We start from the raw sequence: 14,324 nt of genomic DNA, 5'->3' as shown, positions 1-14,324 counted from the left end.
AAGGCTCAATATAAGCCTGGTCCAAATGATGTGGTTAAACGTATTTTAAATATCTGATTTCCCTAAAAATGCTGTAGCACTCCATCAGCCCTGTTATCAGCTCCCACTCATCCCTTCGGTACTGTCTCTTGTGCCCCTGTAAGGCTCATAGCTGGCAGGAAACATGGAGGAACTGGATTGAGTGGTTTTGGAGGCGAGTACATTCCAAATTCATAATTCAGACATCAGACTGTAAGATTCTCATAATATCCATCAGTTCCGACGGTTAGTTCACAGGACTGCCGAAGCTTGTGAATTGGGTTAGATGACAATCTTCTGGTCCAAGTAGTAAGAGCTGGAGGTCAGGACAGATAAAGGTAAGCCACATGCAAGGTCCCGAAGGGAAGAGTAATCATCATCAAAGTGGCTGGATGCAGCTGCAGAGCCATGAGACGATGCACAGTGAAAGAGCTCTTGCTCGGTCAAGCCGAACTAGCGCACCAGAGCCCATGCCGCTAAGACGGAGCCTTGCCCACACCAGAGCCTTTTAAGGAGGTGTGTATGGTAGCTGCCATCTGCCATCCGAAGGTTACTTAGGTACAGGATATACTGATTGAACTCTCTCCTGAGGTGTAGATTGAAGATATAACCCACCCCAGTTCTGCCTAATTAGCGTAACATTATTCTTATTCCAAATTGAAACTGTAGCCACAGGTGTAGAGTCTGGGATGTAGAACACATCATAAGCTGGAAGACTGTAGCCAGAATGCTATCATATTAAATAATTAAGTACACTGCTATGACTCCTATAAACATTTTTAGGTTGGGCGCTTCCTGCTCTGGCTGCCTAAACTAAATGTTTTGTTCATTGGAATGTGTGGAAACAAAAGCCATATGATGAGTTGCCTTCAGCAGTGATTGAATCTCTAGTCAGAATAGTGCTCCTAGGGTTTCCTTGTGATATTCTAAGATGAAAACTTTTATTTGGAAATTCAAATCGAGTTTTTAAATAAAAAAGGGGTGTGTATGGATAGCTGTCCTCATATCCAAAGAGTAAGCTAAAATACACTCCATAATGCTATGATATGGATTTCCCTAACCTCTCAGTCTGCATTTTTCTTCCTGGTGTGTGACACTCCATCTAGTTCTTGAAATCACAGAGGAGGCAGAAAGGAAGTGAGATGTCAATCCACTAGATTTTGTCCCAGATCTTCAAGACTTTGTTCTCTGAATGAGTGATTGTGTGTGCTTGTTCCTTACACAGTGTCAACCTAGAGGCCCCCCAACAAGAGGAGCCTTTGAAGGAGCTGGGTGGTTACTGCAATGGTTAAGTGCTCTACCAACAACAACTCACTAGTGTGGGTTCAATGCTATCTCATAGTGACTCTCCAGGAAAGAGTAGAACTGCCTCTGTGAGCTTCGAGACTGTAAGCAGAAAGCCCTAACTTTCTCCTGCACAGTAGCCTGCAGTTTCAAACTTCTGATCTCACAGGGAGCAGCCCAAAGCACCCACTACCCATACAGGGCTCTCAACAGAAAGCATACATATTGATACAGTAAATTCACCCAGAAGCAACGCGAAGATGCATGGTGTTCTACTTCCAAAGGGTCACAGAATTTGAGAACCCTCTAGAGCAGTGGCTCTTAACCTGTGGGTCACAACCCCCTTTGGGGGTCGAATGACCCTTCCCCAAGGGTCGCCTGATTCATAACAGTAGCAAAATGACAGTAATGAAGTATCACCTAAAATAATTTTATGGTTGGAGGTAACCCCAACATGAGGAACTGTATGAAAGGGTCGCGGCATTGGGAAGGTCGGGAACCACTGCTCTACGTAGTGTGTTTACGCAAGTGAGGAGACTGCTCCCCGAGAGTACAAAGGTTTTAATCGTCACAGGGAGGAGCACTGAGAAATGTGTTTGTTGTTTTAATCCTGAAAAGAGAGTGGTATGCCAAATGAGTGTGAGAACCAATGTAGGGTAGAAGAGTATGTTTCTATTCAGAAAAAACTGGGGCTGTAATGAGTTGCAGTCAACTTCATTACGAGTGCTTCTTTCCCCCTTTTTTGCAAAGAAACTCCACCACTTCTAAAATGACATGTTTAGGTATATTGAACAGGGTATTTAATAGTATGAAGTTGAGAGGGTGAAAAACATCCTGACGTTTTCTTCACCTGTTGTTGTTCTTGTTAGGTGCCATCAGGTCAATTCCAACCCATCCTACCTGATGCACAAAGAACAAAACACTTCCTGGTCCTGCACTGTCCTCACCATTGGTCCTATGTCTGAGCCCCTTGTAGCAGCTACTATCTATGTGAATCCATCTCCTGGAGGGTTTTCTTCTTTTTCACTGCCAAGCATGCTGTCATCCTTCAGGGACTGGTCTCTCCTGACAACATATGCAATGAATGGAAGATGAAGCCTTGCCATCCTTGATTCCAAGGAGCACTCTGCTTATACTTTTTCCAAGACAGATTATTATAATCTTTTAGCAGCGTATGGTGTTTTCAATATTCGTCTCCAGAAGTATGATTTGAATGCATTGATTCTTCTTTGGTCTTCCTTATTCCCATGTCCAACATTCACATGCAGATGAGGCAAATGAAAATATTGTGGTTTGGGTCAGCACACGATAGTCCTCAAAGTAACACCCTTGCTTTTTAATATTCTAAAGGTTCGCATGCAGTACATTTACCTAATGCAACACCTAATTTACCTAATGCGATCTTTTAATCTCTTGACTGCTGCATCCAAGAACATTGATTGTGGGTCCAAGCAATACAAAATCCTTGACAACTTCAAATTTTCTCCATTTATCCTGATGTTAACTTTTGGTCCAGGTGTGAAGATTTGGGCCTTCTGTACGTAGACTCACAATCCATACTGAAGGCTGCAATCCTTGATCTTCATCAGCAAGTGCTTCAAGTCCTTCTCACTTTCAGCAAGCAAAGTGTGTTGGGTGCATATCACAAGTTTTTAATAAGCCTTTCTTCAAGCTTGATGGTGCATTCTTCTTCTATAAACCAGATTCTCTGATGATTTTTTCAGAATACATATTGAATAAATATGATGAGAGGATACATCCCTGATGCACACCTTCCCTGATTTTACCATGCAGTACTCCCTCGTTCCACTCACACAACTGCCTCTTACACTGTGTACAAGTTCGCAGGAGCACAATGAAGTGTTCTGGAATTCCCATTTTCTCAAGCTGATCCACAGTTTATGATCCACCCAGTCAAATGCTCTGGTATAGTCAACAGAAAAACAAGTAAACATCTTTATGGTATTCTCTGCTTTGTTCCAAGATCTATCTGACATTAGCAATGATAACCCATTTTCTACTCCCTCTTCTGAATCTAGCAGAACTTCTGTCAGCTCCCTGTCAATGGACAACTGCAAATGTTGTTGGTTGAGCTTCAAAACTTTACTTGCATGTGAAATTAGTGACATTGCTCTCTAATGGGGCATTCTTGTGAGTTACCTTTCTTAGGAAGAAGTACAAATATGAATATCTGCCTTCCAAGTAGTTGGTCAAGTACCTGTCTTACACATTTCTGGCATAGAAGACCAAATGCTTCATCAGCTTGTTGAAACATTTCAATTGTCATTCCATCCTTTCTACCAATCAACAACAACAAACAACCAAAGTCACTGCCATCGAGTCCATGCCATCTCAATGACCATGTAGGGCAGGGCAGTACTTCCCCTGTGAGTGTCCAAGAGTAACTCTTCACAGGAGTAGAAAGTCTCATCTTTCTCCCATGGAGAATCTAGTAGATTCAAACTGTTGACCTTGCTATTAACAGCCCCATGTTTAACCACTACACCCTCAGGGTACCATTTCTTAGCCTCATTATATTATCACAATTTTCCCTTAATCCTGAAATTTTTATCCTATATTAACATATGTATTAGTCACTTAATTCAATTGGCATATGCTAAATCTAGTATCATACATTTTTTTGTTATGAGGTGCCTTAGAATTGGTTCTAACTCATAGCAACTGGAAGGACAAAGGAACAAAACATTCCCATCCTCACAATTATTGTTATGTTTGAGACATTGTTGCAGCCGTTGTATCAATCCACTAAATTTAGTGTCTTCCTTTTTTTGTGTTGCCCCTCTACTTTACTAAACATGATGTCTCTTTCCAGGGACTGGCCCCTCATGATAAGATCCCCAAAGTAAGTGAGATAAAGTCTTGCCATCCTTGCCTCTAAGGAGCATTCTGGCCCTACCTCTCCCAAGACAGATGTGCTTATTCTTTGGCAGTCCATTGCACTTTCAAGATGTTTTTCCATCACCATAATTCAAATGTGTTGATTCTTCCGTGGCATTAGGGATAAAAGTCAAGTTGACTTCACTGTCATAGTAACCTACCTGGTTTTGACTGCATCTGAGATATAGGAGTTATTGGGTGGCGCAAAGGACTGCTAGACCATCACTGCCATTGAGGTAATGCTGATTCATATCGACCCTATGGATTTCTGAGACTATCACTGTTTACAGGTGTATAAGCCTAGTCTTTCTCTTGAGGAACTGCTGGGGGTTTTGACCTGCTGAGCATTGGATCACAACCTATCACACAATCACTATGCCCACCAGGGCTCCTTAGTGTTAGACTATGGTTAGCTAAACAAGGTGTTTTAGTCTGGGTACTTTAGAGAAACAAATCCACAGAAACTCATGAGAGAGTTTTACATAAAGGTTAAGTACACATCAAGAAAATAAACCAACCCAGTGTTGCCCAAGCCCACAAGTTCAACATTAACCCATATGTGTGACACCAATCCACAAAGTCCTCCTCCATCTCACAAAACACACACTATGATGCAGACTGCAGGTGGAAAGCCGAGTCAGTGAATGTGTAAGCATCTCAGCACTGGCAGGGATCTCCACACAGCTGCTCCAGCACCCAGGGCTCCATCGGGGTAGATTCTTGTGGCTTCTCCTCAGGGATGTCTTACAGGAAGTGAGCCTTGCCATCTGAAGCAGGGAACTGGTTAAGGCAGTTGCACCCTAGTCCGACCATGACAAAGCAAGAGACCTGAGAATTAGAAAGGCCAGGCTCAATGAGTCATTTATCTCTCCACCCTTTAATTAACTCCACATGTGTTTATTGGCCAGGTTGGCACAATAAACTAACTACCACACAAGGTAAACAAAGGGAGGAAAGGTGATGATGGTAGAAATATGGCAGGAATTTGGGGAGAGGTGGAGGCAAGTTTCCCCACAAACATTTCCAGTATCAAGGAAGGTGAAGGGCATAACCCTGGGAGGTAGAGAGGTGATGGGGGAGGGGTGCTCTAAAATTGAAGGGGAGGTGATTATACATTTTGAGGTGATATGATTGAACTATTGAATGATATATTAAATTATGTACCAATAAAAACAATTGGGGTAAAAAAAGAGATGCATTTCCTTATCAATGGAAGAGTCTGGAGATAGGTGAGAGGCTGGTTGGAGAAAAGGAGGATGTTTACTCTACCCGCACATGACTGAATAGACTCTTGGGTTTGGGGCTCGCACACAGGGACAATGGGATATTTGGGGTGCAGAATTCACCTACCTGCAAAGAAGGAAGCACACTACACGGAACCAGTCAATAGCAGAAGAGCTTCCAGGAATCCAGCCAAATGGGGGAGGCCTGCCATCAGTGGAATAAAAGACCTGTGTCTACATTCTTCCAGGCCCTTTAGACTTGCTAAGGCCCTTTGAACTTCTTTTCCAAGGAATCCACTTCAATAAACTCACTCTTTCTGTTCAACCATTTTCTCTAACTCTGGTCTCAGTTTTGTCGTTTGCTTAAAATCATTCTTATGAGTGGGTTAATAACCAATAGGTCTAGAGAATGGAAACCTAAAGCCACCTCCCAGTAACATCACTTAATGAAAAGATGGGCAGTTAACCCACCCAGGGAAGTGTCAGAGAAAAGGCCTGTTGATCTGCTTCTAGAAAGATCATAGTTCTCTTCAGTAGCACATGGGATCACCGTGAGTCCAAATTGACGTGATAGCAATGGATTGTGGGGTGTGACATATTTCGTCAACATCTTTCTCAGGTAGAAAAGGTTTTGATGATGAACGAAGCAGTAAGCCCAGGGCGATGCAGATGATGAGATTTATTGGCCGGATCGGAGCCTGAGTTACTTACCAAATATAGAAGTTATATGTTATGTTCAGATGCCATTATTCCGAAAATAAGAATTCACCAATGGCATATTTAAATCTAAATAATAATAATCCAAAGAATTTTCTATTAATAGTCCTCCTGTTGAAAGGAGTCATGTGACTCCGTTTTTTAGAAAGAACAGTTGCAGACCATGGTCAGCCCAGGGCTCAGAGCATTAGCACTAATCTTAACTTAGTTATAATGACTTTGCTTTCAACGGGCCTCTGCAGAGCTACCAAAGATGTGCATTGACTCAAGTTTTGACTAATTTACAGGAAAGATATTCCAGTACCCTCTGCTTTATTAGAGTGTTACTGCAGCCTTGGGGCCCAGGAAGTAATATGGTATGTTTATTCATCTAATGGGTTCCATTTATGTAAAATCAGGCTGAATTAAAAACTAATGCAAGCTTGAGAAGATAAAAGAAGGTGTAAACAAGGAAAGAAGAACTCTCGGCTTGTTACGGCTTCAGAGTTTGGAGTGTGGGGACAACTAGTGCATGCTTTTAGGAGTCGTTACCAGCACGAGTATTAGGATTAGTTACTAACCCCTTTCTCAGAGGATATACCCCCATGGTTCCTTCCCCCAGTCACCACACCGAGTATTCACTAAATCAGGGTAGTTATAAGTGGGGGGGGGGGGTTAGGATAATTAGTTTGGTTCTTAGAGAAAATATGGCATTCAATCGACTTTGTGCTTTGGCAAAAGTCTATACAAAAAAATGCAGCAGTTGAAATAAATCCCACTTTCTCTCTTCTTCCCTATATTTCTTGCTCCTCTCCTTGTTGGTAATAATGTGCATACATTATTTACCTGTTATATTATGGTCATCCTATTATGTGTGTAAATCATATATCCTTACTTCAAAAACTATTGCAAATATTTCAGGTAAATAGAGGCAAATGCTAATATATATCTTTGTCAAGTGTAAAGGAAAAACAATAACAAAAAACCCATATATTGAAGTTATTGTCCAAATTCAAGCAACTAGAAAGTATAAGAAATGTAATTAAAATGCCTCTTCATAAAATTTATAATTTTACAGGTTGTTACACTCTTTTGCAGTAGCATAGAATAGTATAAAACATATATACTCTTCTATTTTTTGTTTATATTGTAATTTAAAGAATGAAACAAAAAACCAAAATCACTGCTATCAAGTCATTCTGACTCATAGCAATCCTGAAGGACAAAGTGGAATTTCCCCTGTGACTTTCTGAGACTAGAAATCTTTATAGGAACAGAAAGCCTCTGCTTTCTTCCATGAACCAGCTGGTAGTTTGGAATTGAAATAATAGACAAGCAAATACACAATCCTAAAAATAGAAAAAACTTAGAGATAGATATCTTCATTTTAGTTGTTAGGTTATCGGTGTTCCCGAAATAAAAGTGGAACACAAAATGTGATGGTGGACTACTTAAATGATGAGACAACGTTTTATCTGAGTATAGGCAGGAACCATTTCATTGTCTCTGAAAATCCATGAGCTCAGGCAGTGTGTGGTTAAAACACTTCCATGCTAACTGAAAGTTCTGTGGCATCAATCCATTCCTTGTCTCCCAGGAGAGGAGGTGGAGGTCAGTATTCAGGAAGATTTCCTGTGTTGGAAACCCCGTGGGGCAGGTCTATTCTTTCCCGTGTATTCACTATGAGTTGATATTGACCAGATGACAATGGCTTATCCTTTTCTTTTTTTTTCTTCTTCTCGCTGGAAACTTTTCTCCGTCTTTGAAAAGTTATTGATCACTTTATATCTTACACACACAAAAAAAGCTTTGTTCATAGAAGGCAAAATATCAACGTCCACATGACATTTTAACGAAATCTACAGCGTAAGCAGAAATCATCTCTTGACAATTGTTCCACTTGAAAAAGGGTCTGAGTCAGCATCTTGTAATTAGTACGATGAAAAGGTCACACTTGGTCAGCACGTGCACTGGGACTCTTCAATTATGATAGATCTGAGAGACAAATCCCAAGAACTCATTGCCGTCCTGCTGAGGCTGACCCTATGCATAGCACACCCTATGCATAGCACAGTGGAATTGCGCCTGCGGATGACTGAGACCCTCACTCTTTATAGCGAAACAAAGTCTTACCTTGCGCCCAGAGTGGATGGTGACAGTTTTGAACTGCTTGCCTTGTGGTAAGCAGCTGGAAGCGCAGCCCACTACATACCCTCCCAACAAACACACTCACGGTCTTCGAGTTGATTTCCACTCGGAGTGACCTTATAGTCTAGGGTAGAACTTCCCTTGTGGCTTTTTGAGTCTGGGAGTAAAAAGCTTAGTTTTTCTCCCAAGGATTGTTAGTGACCTTTCAGTTTGCAGTTCAATGTGCAACCCACTAAGCTTCCACGTGCCCCATAAATCCCAAGAGTCCCAGGCGACTTGGGTTCTTTGGCAGAGACCAACTGCTGACATGGAAGGAGCCAGCCGGCTCACTGGCCTGCTGAAAACGGGTGAGCTGCAGCCACCGGGCCTTTTTCCATAATTGGGAAACATCTATCAGGACTGGTAGGGTAAGTAAATGGATTGATTCATAAAATACACTCCATAGAAGAAAGGGCTTCAAAAGCTCATGGGAAAAAATCACAGTATTTTAAATTTCATTTTTACATGAGTTTTTTGAAGCCTTCTCAGAGCATCTTGTATAAAAGCCTTTTAAATCTTTTTATTTATCCACTAATTTTTATTGAAATGTCTATAGAACAACCTAAATTTTCATTCCTTTTAAATGCTATATTTTAGATATAAATACTCTTTATATATTTTTTGAAATTATTGTCACAGTCATATATTTTAAAATAAAAAGAACAAAATAAGAAACACTAAATTAGTTCCTAAAATATGAAAGCTGGTACATTGATAAATCACTACTGGTTCTTCCTTGGGCATTAATTATTGCAGGTGATGCTCTCTTCTCTGTTTGTGCTTGTGTTTGTGATTTTTCAGGATGAGTTTGCCTGAGTAACCACCCAGCAGCTCCATGGTAATGGGGATTCATATATACTTTGCAATGGTATCTATTTTAACTGACTTTTAATACGGTTTTACTTCCCAGGTGCTCTCCACATGTCCCCAAAGTTTAATAAAGCTGAAAAGCTTTTATTTTATTGTCTCAACTATTGATTATCTGCTTAATGTTGAAAACTGTGTTATATATTGCCCTCGCCACACTGATAAAGTGGATTATCTTAAAGAAGAAAAGCTTCTGCTTCAAAGAACAAAGCCCTAATGCAGTAAAACCGTTACTTTCCTATGTTGCTTTTGTCTCCACTAGGAAGCATGCAAACTTTTATTTTCCATCTCTGAAAGAAAAGAAACTCTATTGACTCACAACTGATTTAGATATTCCCAGAGGCACCACACAACAATTTAGAACTCTACTTCTCAATTTTACTGCCAACATAAGCATACTTAAAGAAATGAATAACAGGAGTCTGACTTCAGAGGAAGGGAAATAAATAAGAAAGAAACATCTTTTAGATTTTGACCTCACTAAAAGAAACCAAACAAAAAAGAAAGCATCAAACTATTAGGGACAATATGGAATTATACTGTAAATAGTCAAGCTAATCCTAAAATATGTCTGATCTTAACAGAGAACGATAAACAAATATGGCTCATGTACTGAAGGCTGCAAGAGTGTTAGAGAGTCCAATCATTCATCTGGAGAATGTATCTTTAGCGAGGAAATTTAATAACATATCTGATTCACTCACAGAAATAGAATACTTTTCCATCCTACTAATCACATAGGCCCTAAAACAGACATGTTTTTCCAGCCAATATAGGTTATTAAAGTAATAGTGTCCAACTTTTAGAGCAGCCCTAGTGATTCAGTGGTTAAGCAATTGGCTACGAACTGGCAAGTGAATATCGTAGCCTTGGAAACCTGATGGGGCAGTTCATCCTGGTCCCATTGGTCACTGAGTCAACTTGACTAGATTGGAGTGCTGATACACATACGATGGGATAGCAACTCATTATCTGAATGGGATCCTCCTCTTCTAAACAAGCAAGCCTGCTCAAAATGGCCAAGTGGAGAGCATTTGAACTAAAACATCTCATCAGACTTTTGGGAGTGGGCAGAGGGCGAGGCGAACAGTATGCATGTCCAGGAGAACCAAGTGTGGCATGTTTTCATCCTCAGGGACACGTCCGTCTGCAGAGTAGAGAACACCAAAGGGTTAAGATGAATAGGAAAAGGTGAGCAGACTGAAAGTCTAGAAAATATAATAGTCTTGATCATTTCTATTTGATTGATGTTCGTCATGATTATGTGAATCAATAAATTCTCCCCTTTGCCTAATGTAGTTCAAATTTAGACTTTGTAACTCTCCCACAATTGGTTACAAGTTTTGTATCCAAAGGGACTAAGACAGGATAGTACCCGCAGGAGCACTTTCTAATACTGCATTCTGAAAGCAATTTTAGAAATTATGTCCAGCCTTTTTATTCCATGTATGCTATAAGGTATTTCTGCTGATTCTATTTTCTGTTTCAAAGGTTACAGAGATACTTTGAAAAAATCATTATGGAAAGGTAAAACAAGCAAACTCATCATGGAAATAAATGTGGAATTTAAGAATTCATAAAAATAAGGAATCAAATTATGATACCAACAATAAACTTCCTGATTCTAAATTCTGACCATTTATCTAGTTTGAAGTTGCTCCTCCAGAAAATACTTAACAGGGAAAATGAAACAGTTGCTAAATATGTCTCCAATATACTATGCAAAAGACTTTCATTTAGTGAAATAGCATTACAATCTTCCCTTTATTTCTTATTCTTTACCAGTAAAATCTTCTAGATTAACTTCAGAAGAATTGTCTGGACCCATTTCATAGGTTATTTATCTATGATTATAGCACATGGAGTAAGACTAAAGGTACATATGTAATGTATAATTAATAACTTGATATATATTTTCACTACTTGTGTGTGTTAAATGTTAATGGGTCTTCTATGTAGAATATCCACTCTGAGAAGAGAACGTGAGTTCCACAAGGGTGAGAATTAGTATCCTGACTCAGTTACTCTCAGCTTACTGCAAGGGATTGCATGATCCTTGTAATGATTTAACAGTTTCTGTAATTGTTATTTACTTTGAGGTAATTTATGCTTAAAAACAGAGATTGATCTTTAAATAAAACTGAATAGAAATTTCAGGCTAATACCAACTATAATTATCAACTACATTGGGTTAAGTGATCAATGAAGTGAAAAGACATTATGTGTCTCTGCTGCATTAATTTTATCTCTGTAAGTTTTCCAGGCCTATTAGTAAATTTCCACATTTGAATGCTGCATTCTCTAGATGCATGCTCAGACTCAATATATTATCCTTTTATTATTCGATACTTCATCATATCTGCTTATTTATTAGTCTCTATTAATATCAGATCTATTTTAAGATTTGTTTAAATATTAAATATTTTGGCTGGCTTTTATTCAGTAGTTCCATGTTATCCCTAATAATTTGATGATTTATTTGTTTATTGGGGTTTTTAGTTTTTATTAACCTGCTACATATATTCAATTGATATTAATCCTCAATTTCTATTTTGTTGTCAGAGATTTAATTTTACTTGGATCCACAATTAAAGCCTTCAGAATCAGTAATCAGGAAATCAAGCTGAATACTGCATTGAACAAGCTTGCTAAAAGCTTGTTTAAAATGTTAAAAACAATATAACACTTTGAGGACAAACACTCGGATCCAAGCCAGAGCATTTTCAATTGCCTCATCTGTATGTGAAAGTTGGGCAAAGAATAAGAATGATATAAGAAGAATGGCTGCTTTTGAATCATGTTGTTGTTGTTACTTCCATGAAGTTGGTTCCAGCTCACAGCAACTATGGGTACAACACAAACACTTGCCCCGTCCAGAGCCATCCTCACAAGTGTTCTTAGGGTTGAGAGCTCACTGTTCTCAATCCATTTGGCGAGGGCCTTCCTCATTTTTGCTGCCTCTCTATTGAACAAGCATGGTTATTCCTCGAGGACACCCCATGGTGTAGTGGTTACGTGCCGGGTTTTCATCTGTAGAGTTGGCAGCAGCTCCGCAGGAGAAAGACCAGGTTTCTCCTCATAGAAACCGTTACAGTCTTGGAAATCCACGGGGTCGCTCTAAGTCAGCATTGACTTGATGGCAGTGGGTTCAGTGCAAGTTAGTTTAGATGTCCTTCTCCAGGGACTGGTCTCGCCTGCTAACATGTCCAAAGTAAGTGAGATGAAGTCTCCCCATCCTTGCCTTGAAGCAGCACTCTGGCCAGATTTCTTCCAAATCCAATTGGAATTATGCGATTGGTGAAAATATTGAATATAGCACGGATTGCCAGAAGAATGAACAAATTTGTCTTGGATTAAATACAACCACACTGCTCCTTAGAAGTGGTGATGGGGAGCGTTCGCCCATGCACTTTGGATATGTTCCCAAGAGGGAGAAAGACGTCGTATTTAATGATGATGAGCAAAAAATCCCGCCAAACAAACAAGGAAAATCTTCAACAGGATACTGACACATTGCCAACAACAATGGGCTCAATATAGCTATTGTGTGAGGATGGTCCAGTACCAACTGAACATTGGGGTCACTGTGAGGCAGAACTGATGAGAGGTCACCTGACAGCAAAAACAACCCTTCAATCCTAAAATTGACATTCTAGTTTGAGTCATTTTTAAGCCATATTACACATTTAATATGCACTAATTAAACTCATGATTTATTCATAGCATCAAAAAATTTATAAACATTATCAACGTTTCATTTCTTTTTAACTTTTTTTTTCTGTATTACCTGAAGGTTTACAGGGAAAATCAGTGCTCCTTCAACAATCCATACATATTTTGCTTCATGTCATTGATTGCAATCTCTACAATGGAGTAATATTGATCCCATTTCCTCCGTGTATTTCCGGTTTTATTTCCCTCTCTTAACTTTTCTTTCCTTGGGAACTTTGTCCTTGGGCACATGCTGCCATTTTGAGGTCAAGAGTTTTGTTTTTCTAAGCGGTGTACTCCCTAGTATTATTGTTGTTTACTTTATGGGCATGTCTTGGTTGAGAAGTAAGCCATGGAATGAGTTCAGTTCCAGGCTGGAAGGGGAATTAGGAGCTCTAGTATCCAGGCTTCCCCCAGTCTCTACCTGACTGGTGGGCTAGTCTTTATATTTTTGAGTTTCATATCTACTTCTTCTGGTCTCAGCATTGTAGAGGCTGAGATCCAAATAATCCCCTAATCTATTGGACTAATTATTTTTAAACATATTCAAACTTGTTTATTCTTCTTTGCTTCATTGAGGAGAGACCAATAATGAATACATTGTCATATACAAGCCAAAGAGAATTTTAAACAGCCAGTTCTGCACCTTCTGGAGAATGATAAATCTTACCTGATGTTAACCCTCATTCTCACACCTACTGATAGAAAGCGTAGTGACTAGCAAGATTCTTTTAACATCTTGCTTGTAATAAATTCATCTAATTTAACAAAATATGTATTGTGTTTGTTCTACAATAGAAATATTAGTGTAGTAGTACCTGTGTATAATTTATAAACACGCATATTTGCTTTGCATTTTCAATAATTTTTATGTGGTGAATAATTGAAAGAGTAGCTTTCTACACTATTATCTCTTATCTAGGAGTGTGAATTAGTTATTTTTAGGAAATGTATTTTACTATGCAAATGTCAGGGCACCATTAGAAATTTTGATTTTAGGATGGGGTCCTGACAAATATAGTTTCAAAAAATTACTATGGGCTTCAAATCAATAATTCCCATTTGTAACAGCATAACAATTTTATTAAGGTCATTTCTTGTATAATGCTGCTGGAAAACTACAGACACATATCTGCTGCGGTTCCACAGTCCTGAGACTACGAGAATGTCCATCTTGTTCCTTCTTTGGCTCTTGAGGCGGGTTCAGGGGAGGGGGGTGAGGAAACTGCATAGGCATTTCTGTCACTATTTTTGCAACCCTCTATTTACTGATTGGAGCCTTGATCATGTAGACAGTTATATATCAGGTTACTAACCACAGGGTTACCAGTTCAAAAGCAGCTTCTCCATGGAAGAAAGATGAGACATTCTAGTCTCATAAAGAGTTACAGTCTCTGAAACCCAAATGGGGCTATTCTACTCAGTGCTATAGGGTTGCTA

This window comes from Tenrec ecaudatus, chromosome 2 (assembly GCF_050624435.1).
Source record: "Tenrec ecaudatus isolate mTenEca1 chromosome 2, mTenEca1.hap1, whole genome shotgun sequence".
In the NCBI taxonomy this organism is placed as follows: Eukaryota; Metazoa; Chordata; class Mammalia; order Afrosoricida; family Tenrecidae; genus Tenrec; species Tenrec ecaudatus.
Note: the sequence above shows the minus strand (reverse complement) of the source record.